The sequence below is a fragment of the Triticum dicoccoides genome, chromosome 5B (genome assembly GCF_002162155.2).
Source record: "Triticum dicoccoides isolate Atlit2015 ecotype Zavitan chromosome 5B, WEW_v2.0, whole genome shotgun sequence".
Taxonomy (NCBI): Eukaryota; Viridiplantae; Streptophyta; class Magnoliopsida; order Poales; family Poaceae; genus Triticum; species Triticum dicoccoides.
Genome location: NC_041389.1, coordinates 205,958,778 through 205,971,699, shown reverse-complemented (window position 1 = coordinate 205,971,699; position 12,922 = coordinate 205,958,778).

Below are 12,922 nucleotides of genomic sequence, written 5' to 3'. Positions count from 1 at the left end.
CGCCTCGCCGGAGCCCGCACGTGCCCACGCGGCCACAGCCGCGGCCCCGCACGCCCCGGGCCGCGCCTTCGCACGCACGGCCACGCACGACCGCGTCCCCCTTCACGCACGGGCCTCGTCCCGCCTCCCGAGCCTGTGCGCCGTCCCCTGCACGCCGTCGCCGGCCCTCCACCGAATCGCCTCCAACCCCGGCCTCCTCTCCCTCCGGCGACGCCGGCCCCTGAACCCTCCCCTCCTCTTTGTCCCTGGCCGCCGGCGCCCGCGCCCAGCTCTCCCTCGCCGCCTAGGCGGGCTACGCCCGCACAGCCGCCCGTCGACCCCATCCCAAGTGGACTCGGGCGTGTGCCCGCACCCCGTACCCAGCGCCCGCTAGGCCCCCTGGGCCACTGACCACAGGGGCCCACGCCCCATAACGTTTAAAAAAAAGGGGATTTAAAAAAAATATAATAATAATGAAAAAAATAAAAACAAATATATTAAATAAATAGATAACAACTAAAATAATTAAAATATTAATTAATTAATTAATTGAGTAATTAATTAAGTTAATTAATCCTGATTAGATTAACCTAATCACTAATTAAATTAACTAATCTGTAATTAAACTAAACAGAGTATGACAGGTGGGTCCCACTGGACCCACACGTCAGGTTGACCAGGTCAATGGTCAACGTTGACCTGCTGACATCACTCTGATGTCATGCTGATGTCATAAATACATTTTTTTTTGAATTAATTAAATAAATAATTAAATTCCAAAATTGTTAAAATCTTTTAAAAATCATATCTTTTAATCTGTAACTCGGATTAAAATATTTTCAACATGAAAGTTGCTCAGAACGCGAGACGAATCCGGATACGCAGTCCGTTCGTCCGCCACACCTCCCTAACCTATCGAACCCGCAACTTTCCCCCTCCGGCTCCTCTGCCCGAAAACACGAAACACCGGGAATACTTTCCCGGATGATTCCCCCCTTAACCAGTACCACCTCATACCGCGTTAGAACACGTCTAGCTCTGCTTGTTGACCTGTTATGCACTTCCTTGCTATGTATTTACTGTTTCTCCCCCCCTCTTCTCTCCGGTAGCCCCCGTGACGATGCTGATGCCCCTATGGACGACTACGTCACCGACGACCCCTCTCTCTTGCCAGAGCAACCAGGCAAGCCCCCCCCTTGATCACCAGATATCGCCTATTCTCCTCTATACTGCTTGCATTAGAGTAGTGTAGCATGTTACTGCTTTCGTTAATCCTATTCTGATGCATAGCCTGACATTGTCGCTACATCTGTTGATACCTTACCTGCAATCCTAAATGCTTAGTATAGGGTGCTAGTTTATCATCATTGGCCCTACATTCTTGTCAGTCTGCCTTGCTATACTATCGGGCCGTGATCACTTGGGAGGTGATCACGGGTATATACTATACATACATACATACTATACAGATGGTGACTAAAGTCGGGTCAGCTCATTGAGTACCCGCGAGTGATTCTGATGAGGGGGCTGAAAGGACAGGTGGCTCCATCCCGGTAGAGGTGGGCCTGAGTTCCCGACGGCCCCCGACTGTTACTTTGTGGCGGAGCGGCAGGGCAGGTTGAGACCACCTAGGAGACAGGTGGGCCTGGCCCTGTTCGGCGTTCGCGGATACTTAACACGCTTAACGATATCTTGGTATTTGATCTGAGTCGGCTACGAGCCTATACGCACTAACCATCTACGTGGGAGTAGTTATGGGTATCCCGACGTCGTGGTATCAGCCGAAGCACTTCAGACGTCAGCGACGGAGCGGCGCGCGCCGAATTGGACTGGAACGCCACTAGGCTAGGTCTGCTTTCGGCCGCGTACGCAACATGCAGGTGTGCTATGGGCGATGGGCCCAGACCCCTGTGCGCTTAGGTTTAGACCGGCGTGCTGGCCTCTCTGTTTTGCCTAGGTGGGGCTGCGACGTGTTGATCTTCCGAGGCCGGGCATGACCCAGGAAAGTGTGTCCGGCCAAATGGGATCAAGCGTGTTGGGTTATGTGGTGCACCCCTGCAGGGAAGTTAATCTATTCGAATAGCCGTGATCTTCGGTAACAGGACGACTTGGAGTTGTACCTTGACCTTATGACAACTAGAACCGGATACTTAATAAAACACACCCTTCCAAGTGCCAGATACAACCGGTGGTCGCTCTACCTCAGGGATATGAGGAGGGGATCGCCGGGTAGGTTTATGCTATGCGATGCTACTTGCAGATGATACTTGGAGATGCTACTTGGAGGACTTCAATCTACTCTCTTCTACATGTTGCGAGACGGAGGCTGCCAGAAGCGTAGTCTGCGACAGGACTAGCTATCCCCCTCTTATTCTGGCATTCTGCAGTTCAGTCCACTGATATGGCCTTTTTACACATATACCCATGCATATGTAGTATAGTTCCTTGCTTGCGAGTACTTTGGATGAGTACTCACGGTTGCTTTCTCCCCCCTTTTTCCCCTTTCCTTTCTTTCTGGTTGTCGCAACCAGATGCTGGAGTCCAGGAGCCAGACGCCACCGTCGACGACGACTACTACACTGGAGGTGCCTACTACTACGTGCAGCCCGCTGTCGACGACCAGGAGTAGTTAGGAGGATCCCAGGCAGGAGGCCTGCGCCTCTTTCGATCTGTATCCCAGTTTGTGCTAGCCTTCTTAAGGCAAACTTGTTTAACTTATGTCTGTACTCAGATATTGTTGTTTCCGCTGACTCGTCTATGATCGAGCACTTGTATTCGAGCCCTCGAGGCCCCTGGCTTGTATTATGATGCTTGTATGACTTATTTTATTTGTAGAGTTGTGTTGTGATATCTTCCCGTGAGTCCCTGATCTTGATCGTACACATTTGCGTGCATGATTAGTGTACGATTGAATCGGGGGCGTCACAATGGTGTCACGGATGGTTGAGTCAGCTTGAGCACAAAGATCCCTGGTTCCACAGGTAACTTTAGTGCAGCGCACTTTGACAGGCCATCAGCAATGTCATTCTGAGCTCGCGGAACGTGTTCCATTTGCAGGCCGTCAAAGTGTGCTTCTAGCTTTCTCACTTCATCAACATAAGCTTCCATCAATGGACTCTGGTAGTTCTAGTTCACTTGGCGGACGACAAGCTGCGAGTCACCCCTTACAATGAGTTTCTTGATCCCAAGGTCGGCTGCGATTCTGAGGCCGGCAAGAAAACCCTCATACTCTGCAGTATTGTTCGTTGCTTGCTCCTTGGGAAAGTGCATCTGGACTACGTACTTGAGGTGCTCTCCGGTGGGTGCGATAAGCAGCACGCCAGCACCGGCGCCTTGCAGCGAGAAGGCACCATCAAAATACATCAGCCACTCTTTGCTTGTCTCCTTAACGGGGATGCTCGTCTCTAGAATTTCTTCATCTGGAGTTGGCTTCCACTCTGCTATGAACTCTGCCAATGCCCTGCTTTGGATCTTGCAGTGCTCTCAAACTTGAGGCCAAAGCTTGACAGTTCCAATGCCCACTCGACAATCCTGCCTGTTGCTTCTGGATTCTGCAGTATCCTCTTCAGCGGAAAGCGAGTGACAACTGTGATCTCGTGTGCCTGGAAGTAATGGCGCAGCTTTCTCAGGGCCATGAGAAGGCCGAAAAGCAATTTTTGCACACCAGAGTACCTCGACCTAGCCCCCTGGAGAAGGGAGCTGACAAAGTAAACTGGGCGCTGCACCATCTTCTTCTGCATCTCCTTGCACGTCTGCACAGATTCATCTTTGTCGGGACCAGAGCTTGTCGGAGAAGCCCCCTGCTTGTCGCTGGATTCACTTGCCGTGGTTGCTGGCTCATCGTCCGCCTCCCTCTCCGCTACTAATGCAACACTAACCACTTGATTGGTTGCCGCTAGGTACAGCAGCAACTTCTCTTGTGGTTTAGGTGCGACAAGTATTGGAGTGGAGGACAGGTACCTCTTCAAGTCCTGCAGCGCGGCCTCCGCTTCCGGAGTCCATTTCATTGGACCTGCCTTTTTCAATATTTTGAAAAACGGCAGGGCGCGCTCAGTAGACTTAGAGATAAACCTGCTGAGAGCAGCCACGCAACCGGCAAGCCTTCGCACATCCTTGACGCGCTTCGGTGCTTCAATCTGCTCGATGGCCTTGATCTTGTCGGGGTTGGCTTCAATTCCCCGCTGAGACACAAAGAACCCGAGAAGCTTGCCGGAAGGGACTCCAAACACGCACTTCTCGGGATTGAGCTTGAGGTTGATCTTGCGCAGATTTGCAAAAGTTTCATCTAAATCTTGGATCAGGGTAGCCTTGTCCTTGCTCTTGACCACTATATCATCCATGTAGGCTTCCACATTTCTGTGTATCTGTGTCTCAAAAGCGACATGGACTACCCTTGCAAATGTTGAACCAGCATTCTTCAACCCAAAGGGCATCCGTATAAAACAGTATGTGCCGCAAGGGGTGATAAATGCGGTTTTTTCCTCATCTTCTTCTGCCATGAAGATCTGATGGTATCCTGAGTATGTATCAAGAAATGAAAGCAAATCACATCCAGCTGTGGAGTCAACAATCTGGTCAATGCGCGGCAAGGGAAATGGATCTTTGGGACAAGCTCTATTGACATCAATGAAGTCTATACAAAGCCTCCATTTCCTGTTCGCCTTGCGCACGACTACAGGATTGGCCAACCACGTGGGATGGAGCACTCCTCTGACAAGGCCTGCTGCTTCCAATTTCCTGATCTCTTCTACAATGAACTCTTGGCGCTCCACCGCTTGCTTCCTGACTCTCTGCTTGATGGGCCGCGCATGAGGACAGACGGCAAGGTGGTGCTCGATTACTTTCCTGGGAACACCGGGGATATCAGACGGTTGCCATGCAAACACGTCGACATTCGCCCGCAGGAAAGCAACGAGCACGCATTCCTATTTGGGGTCAAGCGTGGCACTGATGGTGAAGGTACCACCAGTGTCGTCCTTCTTGGCGGGCACCTTCTTGGTCTCGGGTGGAGCTGCCATTGTCTTCTTGCACTTGCCGGTGGAGCTCGATGGTGCGTCCTCGACGGTAGCGCAGCACTCCGAAGAGGTGCGCTTGCCGGAGTGGGCATCAGAGCTCTTGCCGGACTTCGTCTTCTTCTTCCCCCCGGGAGCTTCAGCGGCAAGTATGTTGTGATAAGTTGCGGCTGCTGCTTCCCGGTAGATTCTGTCGGCGCAGATAAGGGCATCCTTCTTGTCGCCGGGGACAGAGATGACACTTATCGGGTCTGGCATCTTGAGCATGTTGTATGCATAGTGAGAGGCTGCCATAAACTTGGCGAGCGCTGGACGGCCAAGGATCCCATTGTAGGGCAATGGAAAATCGGCAACGTCAAATGTGACCCTCTCAGTTCTGAAATTCATCTCACTGCCAAATGTGACCGGCAGCGTGATCTTTCCCTTCGGATTGCTTCTTCCCAGGCTGATTCCTTGGATTGTGCCGGTCTCCTCGAGCTCGCTGTCAGGGATCTAGAGTTTCTGAAGGACCGTGGAGGAGATCAGATTCAAGCCGGCCCCGCCGTCATCTAGCATCTTCGTGACCTGGAGGTTGCGGATAGTTGGTGAAACCAACATCGGCAAGCACCCGACCGCAGTTACGCGATCAGGGTGATCCTCAATGTCGAAGATGATAGGCGTGCTGGACCATTTCAGAGGCTTGCGTGACTCTAAGGATGGCTCTGCTGCATTCACTTCCCGCATCCACTGCTTGAGTTGGCGGTGCGAAGTATGCAGAGAAGCACCACCGTCAACGCACAGGACCTCTGTGGCTTTCTAAAATTCCTGCTCATCGGCCTCGTCATCATCCATGTCTTCATCGTCGTCGTCATCTTCATCCTGGTCACGGCCGCCGGGAGGTCTGTCTCCTTGCCGCTGCTTGGCCTTGCCGCGGCGTCCTCCTCGGCCGAGACGTTTCTTGCCGGATCCACCAGCACCTTCCTGGGCCTTCTCCTTGTCACGCCGCTCGTACTCAGCTTTCTGTAGCTCAACAAGCTGCTCAACCTTCTTGCAATTCTGGAGATCGTGACCCCTGGTGCGGTGGATCTTACAATACTGCTTGCCGGAGCCGTCCTGCTTGTCGGCGGCCGCCACAAGCTGGGCCTCCTTGTCAGAGCCACCAGCTTTAGCTTCCTTGGCGCCACCTCCGTTGCTGGTCTGCTCGACAGCTAGCACTTCCTTGCCCTTTTTCCTTCTGTTGTTCCGCCGCCGGCCTTTCCTTGTCGGGGCGGCATCCTCACTGTCAGATCCTCCTGCTCCTGTATCCTCTCCGGGGAGCCTCCTCCCCTCTTCAGCGCGTGCACACTTGTCGGCCAGGGCATAAAGCTCACTGACGTCTCTGATCTTACACATCGCCATCTCCTCCCTCATCCTTCGGTTTCGCACGTTCTGATGGAACGCGCTAATGATCGCGGCGGGGTGGACGTCTGGGATGTTGTGCTGTACACGGCTGAATCTCTGAATGTACTTGCGCAGTGGCTCTCCTTCCTTCTAGGCGAGCAGATGAAGATCGCTTTCTTGGCCATGCGGCTTGTGGCCGCCTGTAAAGGCGCCGACAAACTGATGGCACAGATCAGCCCAGGAGGATATGGAGTTGTCCGGCAAGTGCATGAGCCAGGATCTGACATTGGGCTTGAGTACCAGCGGGAAGTAGTTGGCAAGGATCTTGTCATCCCATCCCCTGTCAGCCTGCACCGCGATGGTGTAGATGCTGAGAAACTCCGACGGATGCGTCTTGCCGTCGTACTTCTCTGGTACGTCTGGCTCGAAATTCTTTGTGCTGGGCCACTGGACTTGCCGCAGCTCACGGGTGAATGCAGGACAACCTACCGCGTACGGCAGATCGCCTGGTTCCCCTGGCGCATGCATGTCAACAGAGGGCCTAGCGCGCTTGTCGGATTGACGTCGCGCTTCTCTTCGGCGCTCAATGCGGGTTCGAGCGTCTTCTTGTTGTCGTTCATGGAGAACTTGGCGCTGGTCGCGACGAGCTCGTGGGTCCGACGACGCGGTGGAGCCGCTGTCGGGGTGGACCCGGCGAGTCGGCGACTTTGGCCTTCGTAGCGGAGAGTGCATGGAAGTCGCACCTCCCCCGGTCTTGTTGCCATCGGCTCGCGTCCGGCTGTCCTGCCGCGGCAGCGAGGCGCTTGGTTGCCGCGCAGTGTCGCCGTTGGCGAAGCCGATGATGCTCTGGATAGTGACCCTCCATTCGTCGGTCTTGTCCACCGTCGGAGGATAATCCAGGAGTAGCTGGGCCCGCGCCAAGGCTTCCGCTGGCATGGTGGGCGACAGAGGTGAACAGTGCGAGGAGCGGGACATGCTCGGACACCTAACCAAGTTAGAAGGAGCAGTGTCCCGTCCAGGCGACCGCACCTCACTGGGGCCAGCATGCTGGCGTGCATGCTGGTCTTGAACGCCACGCGAACCACCAGCTTGATCTTGGGCCAGCGGACGTATGGTGCTGCGAAAGATATGATGCTGCTGGTCCCGCCCTTCCTGAGATGGGCGCGGTGGGCGTATGGACGCCGAGGTCTGCGCGGCCTTGTCCTTGGACTTGGCAGCGCTGTGGGCACCCTCGTCGATGTCCATTCTTCCGCCGGTGTCCACTCCACCGTCCGCCTGCTCCGGAGGTGGTGGAAGCGACGCAGACGGGGCTGTTGCCCCCGAAGCCTTCTTCTTCGGTAGCATGTCAGTGAAGACGATGAAGATTTAGCTCGCGTGCATGCCGGATCGGGTTCGCACGATCTCGACGCCCCCTACCTGGCGCGCCAGAGATGTCGGGGAGGCTGATTCCACCAACACCTATGGGGACAGGGCCCCTTTTGGTTTGGCGGGGGGGCGGAGGTCGCACAAAGAGCGGATTGAGGCGGTACACGCGAGCTGTTTTTACCCAGCTTCGGGCCGCACGGATGCGTAAAACCCTACTGCTGCTTGTTTGTGTGTATTGAATTCTTGCTCAGGAGCGATGGACGCTGCCAGACTGAGCGTGAGAGTGTTCCTAGTGTTGAATGAGCCGAACTGGCCGAACCAGCTGAACCAGTTGAACCCCTTCTACGTTGCGCCTGGGCCTCCGTTTATACTCTCAAGGGGTCACTGACAGGGGGCAACGTAGACAAGAAGGGTAAAAATGGAAAAGGATGCGGTAGGTGCAGCTACCGCTACTGTGGATACAGTGCACCCTACCTAACTCTAACGGCAGGGGACAAGGGCATTAAATGCCTGTCTGAGTTGCTTAAACAGTGCAAAAAGTGACCGTTAGGAGCGCCACCGTTTGCCACGATGGCCTTCTCTTCACCTCCGCTTGCTACCTCGCACCCCTAGCTGCACAGCCTCCTGCCACGTGTGCTTGGGAGAGTCCTAGAGCGACACGTTAGCAGGTGTGCTGGAGTGCGGGCACGAAGTGGGGGTTCCCCGCGGCAAGCTCCTTGCCGCGGTCGTCGTCTTGTCGTGTTTGGGAGCTTGTCGCTCACCGGGCCTTGCCGGGACGCAGGGCGCGTCGCGACAAGCTTTCTTGGTATGCCTTGAGTGGCCTTCCCGGCATGCTCCTCTTGCCGGGGTCTTGTCTCTTCCCGGCAAGCTCCTCTTGCCGGGGCCTGGGTTGGCCTTGCCGGCAAGCTCCTCTTGCCGGGGCCTTGGTTTGAGTACTTTGTTCTTGAATGGTCTTCAAGGGAGCCACGGAGGGTCTTGGCGGTCATCCGGCAAGCCTTGCCGCGGGATGCTGCGACTGCCCGTGCACAAGTTCGGGGTACTAGGGTACCCCTACTCTAGTACACCGACAGACGGCGATGCGTGCGCTGAGGCACAGCCAACCATGGGATCCGGAAGCAGGCGGCCCCGCCGGCGTTGGTTTGGTTTTGGCGGCTAGAGGAAGACATGACTGAAGAAACATGACAGACTGTAAAAGTAGCAGGAGTGCTTAACAACGTTAACTGAAACCAGCAGGGGCACTTAAAACCATAGCTGAAAGTAGTATGAGTACTTAAACAGGTTCAACCGTACAAAGCACGCCTCGAACAATGCTACTTTGCCTACAGTTAACCAAGGGTGAGGCCACCAAGCCCCAGGACAAGGCCCAGGCGCCACCCCGCGCATCCACAACCTTCTAAAAGCGGCTTCATCTCGCAATGTGGTCAATAAATAGGATATTCGCTTTAGAGCCATGGAAAAGCATGAGCATAACCTTCTGTCCTATTCTTCAAGATGGACGAGCCTTCATTATTTGAGACCACCCATGAATAAGTATATTTTCACCTCCAAGGGGAATGGAGTAGGTTGACATAAACATCATGTTGTGACCAAGCGCAAGTCTGACCCGACCATGGTCAGGCATCTGTATAGGAACAATAGAACTAGGCAGTTTTTGTTTCAACAAGATCACAGCTGTAAAACTGTGTATAAGCAAGAGTTTATGAACAACATATATAACAGAAAATAGCATGTACCATAAGTTTCTCGGCACAGTTGGACCTGTTCAACATGTGCAGCAATGGCACACATATCCCACGTGGCCTTCCACCATTGAAATGCCCCGCAAGGACCTCAAGATGATCAATAAAGTGTAGGAACTTGTGGATGTTGTCCCAGTCAACTTCAGTGCCACAGTAACAGTCGAGGTCTTATAGAATAAGAAACGAGTAGCATGCTTAACTTTGAAATAACCTACACGTGCCACCAATTATAAGAAATATTAGTTAGTAGTGGCATCTCCATGAGAGAAGGGAATCACAAATCGTTGCTACTTCTAAAGTTAAATTGTGATTAGTTAGACATAATAGGTGGATTAAGAAGTAATCGAGGCAACAAGCAAGAATCAGATATGAAACTAACATGGATGAACTATTGGAACGACGCCGCGGTGGAATATCATAGTGAAGATGAGACCATGTTCTGCTATTTCCATCAATATTCATGCGCCAACTTTCAGTCCGTAACACTTGAGAAAGTTTATCCAAGTTTGGCCATAAAAAGCAGTGATCTTCTTGGTTCATGAACCCAACTCGGAACTTATATCCATGGCTTGTCTTCAATGTGACCATTAAACCGGTGTATTCAGCTATGGCAAGGCCAATCATCTTGAGTACATGTGTTCTGGCAGAGCAAGGAATGCACTACAGGAAAAATAATATGAGAACACAATGTATTCGCTATCCAAATCTTGAAATAATTTCCTCCTTCATGTCTATTGACCATGGTACTAGTACCTTTTATCCAAATATAGCAATCCAAATTTCCAAATTAGTCGACATCATGTTCAAAAACCCTCACCCTCCCGGATAGAAAAGAGGATTCTAGGAACATATTGTGCGCATTTTAAAATCCTATGTTAGGATGAGAAGGAACAAGTGTGGCGTCTCGCCGAGGGCACAGAAACCTGTAGGGTCCTCGCACTTTGGGCACTGCAAATGAAACACACTAGATTCAGTATGAAGAAAAATGCATCAATGGCGGTGGCTGCCATCCTAGGATTCCCCGCGACCAAGGGACTTGGAATTATCGGGGATGGAAGAAGAATTCGTACCTGGTTCTCCATGAGAAAACCCTATGCAATCGCCGAGAGGGTGTTTTCTCTGAACAAGAATACAAGGGATATGGGGATTCATGCCCAGTGAAATATTTCGGCTTCGTCCGTCCATCTTACTACTAAAGCTGGAAAGGTCGGGTTTTTTGTGATTTGACGACTCATTGGGCATTAATGTGGCGCTATGACCGGGGTGAGTCTACCGTGCAGTTGCCCACTCTAATTTGGTGCATGGCACGTGGACCCCATTGTTAGATGCCCCACATATCAGCGAAAGGAAGTAGAAAGGCAGGAGTAACTAGTTACACATAAATATATTTTTGACAGAGATATTCCCTCTGTTGGGATATAATGCTGATGTATGACCCGCCCCGGAGGGGTCGGGTTACACCGTTGGCGGCTTAAGGTGAGAAGGCCCACCACGTTTGAAGGCCCAAGAGCCAGAGGTGACTTAAGGCCCGAATGTGTGAACCGCCATGTGATAACTTGTTCTGTAAGGCAGGTTTAGTTAGAAATCGAGCCGGTCACATTTGTGTGAGCCGTCCGGGACTCTGTAAGTCGCCGTGCATCAACCTATATATAAAGGTGTGACCCAGCGGCGGGTTAACTCAAGAAACAACCGATCAAGAACTAGGTCAAGCGTATTGGCTCCCTTGTACTTGAAACTCAAGCAATACAACTACAAGCATGAAGTAGGCTTTTACCTCTTCCAGAGTGGCCAAATTTGGGTAAACTCCTTGTGTCCTTTGTGTCACACCCTAGCTAGTCATGCATTAGAGTGTTGCATCATGTTTACTCTTTCATCAGAAATTTGAAATGGGGATCTGTGAAACCCTCAGAATCATTTTGAAAATGACCCAAATAAAAATTTCTCCAAAAGGGTCCAAGAAAATGCTCATGTTGCTCTCTGAAAATATTGGACAGAGATAAAAATGAAACCAATATTTTTAAGAGCTCATAGGTATTTATTTTGGGCATTTGGAATTAATGCATAAATATTTGCATTGGAAATATATTAGTTATATATATTAATATATGTCCAAAAACTATGCCACCTGTTGGGGAGCTCTGGAATAATATATCTAGCTCCTGCAAAAATTGGCATAAGGAAATAAAATGATTTAATATTTTATTTAAATCAAAACAAATGTCAGAAATTAGAAAAACAAAAATAAATAAAAGGAGGAGCTTACCTGGGCTCCTCCCTGTCCGGCCCAGCCAGCTGGCCGGCCCAGCCAGTAGGCGGCCCAGCCCACCACTGCAGCCCTCCGTCGTCTTCCTCCCCTCGCCCCGAAGCTGCTGCGTGCTCGCACGCGCACGGCCGCGCGGCCACCTCCTGCTTGCCGACGAGCTCCTGGCCGCGTGGACGACTTCCGCAGGCCGTCCCGATCCCCCTGACCCCCCTCACTCTCCCGTGCACCTCTTCCCTCTCTCCCTGCTTCGCCTCCCTCGCCCCTCTCCCGAAGCAGAGCGCAGCCGCCGACGCCGTTCGCCGTAGCTGTAGCCACCGCCCTTCCCTCGCTCCCCCGACTAGCCCAGAGGCTCCGCCTCGACCCCCTCTTCCTCTCCACCGAGCCACGAGGCCCCGGACGCGCTGCAACGCCGCCACCATCATCGTTTCCGTCGCCGGCCGCCGTGGATCCTCGTCGTCGATTCGAGAGCTACCGGACGTCCCCGAGCCTGCTAACCATCCCTGCAGCTCCGCGTGAGCCGCTGAACCGATTCCCCCTTGCCCCGTCGTCCCTAGCATCCTGTAGTTGCCGTCCCCTTGAGCTCCGAAGCTCGCCGCCGCCGTGCCTCGTCACCGCCGTGGCTGGAGCCGTTGTAGCTCGAAGCCGAGCACACCATCGTGCTCCACACCTCACCAGGAGCACGTAGCACGCACCAACGCCTCCCCTAGCGCCCTGCATCGCCTAACCCGCCGTTGGCCGAACTCCGGCCGCCGCTCACGAGCTCGCCGTCGTCGGTACCGGCCACCTCAGGCACGGCCACCACCACCGTTCGACGCGCGGGAGCAAGGGCTCTCCAACGAGCCCAAGCACGGCCTCGCCCGTGCCCTGTAGCGCGTTTCCGTATTGCGCCGCCGTCCCGGGCCTCGCCGGCGTCATGTCGCCGGTGGGTTTGACCTGTTTGACCTGGGGTTTGACCCCCCCAGGGTCACTGACGCGTGGGCCCCGTCGGCCAGGTGGTCAGATTAGTGCTAATCACTGTTAGCTAACCCCCTGACACTGACCAGTGGGCCCCAGCGCCACTAATTCCTAATTAGGATTAAACTAACCCTGTTTAACCCCCCTGTCACTGACGTGTGGACCCCACACGTCAGGTTTGACCCCAGCCAGCCGCAGTTGACCACTGACGTCATGCTGACGTCATGCTGGCGCAATATATATATTTCTGG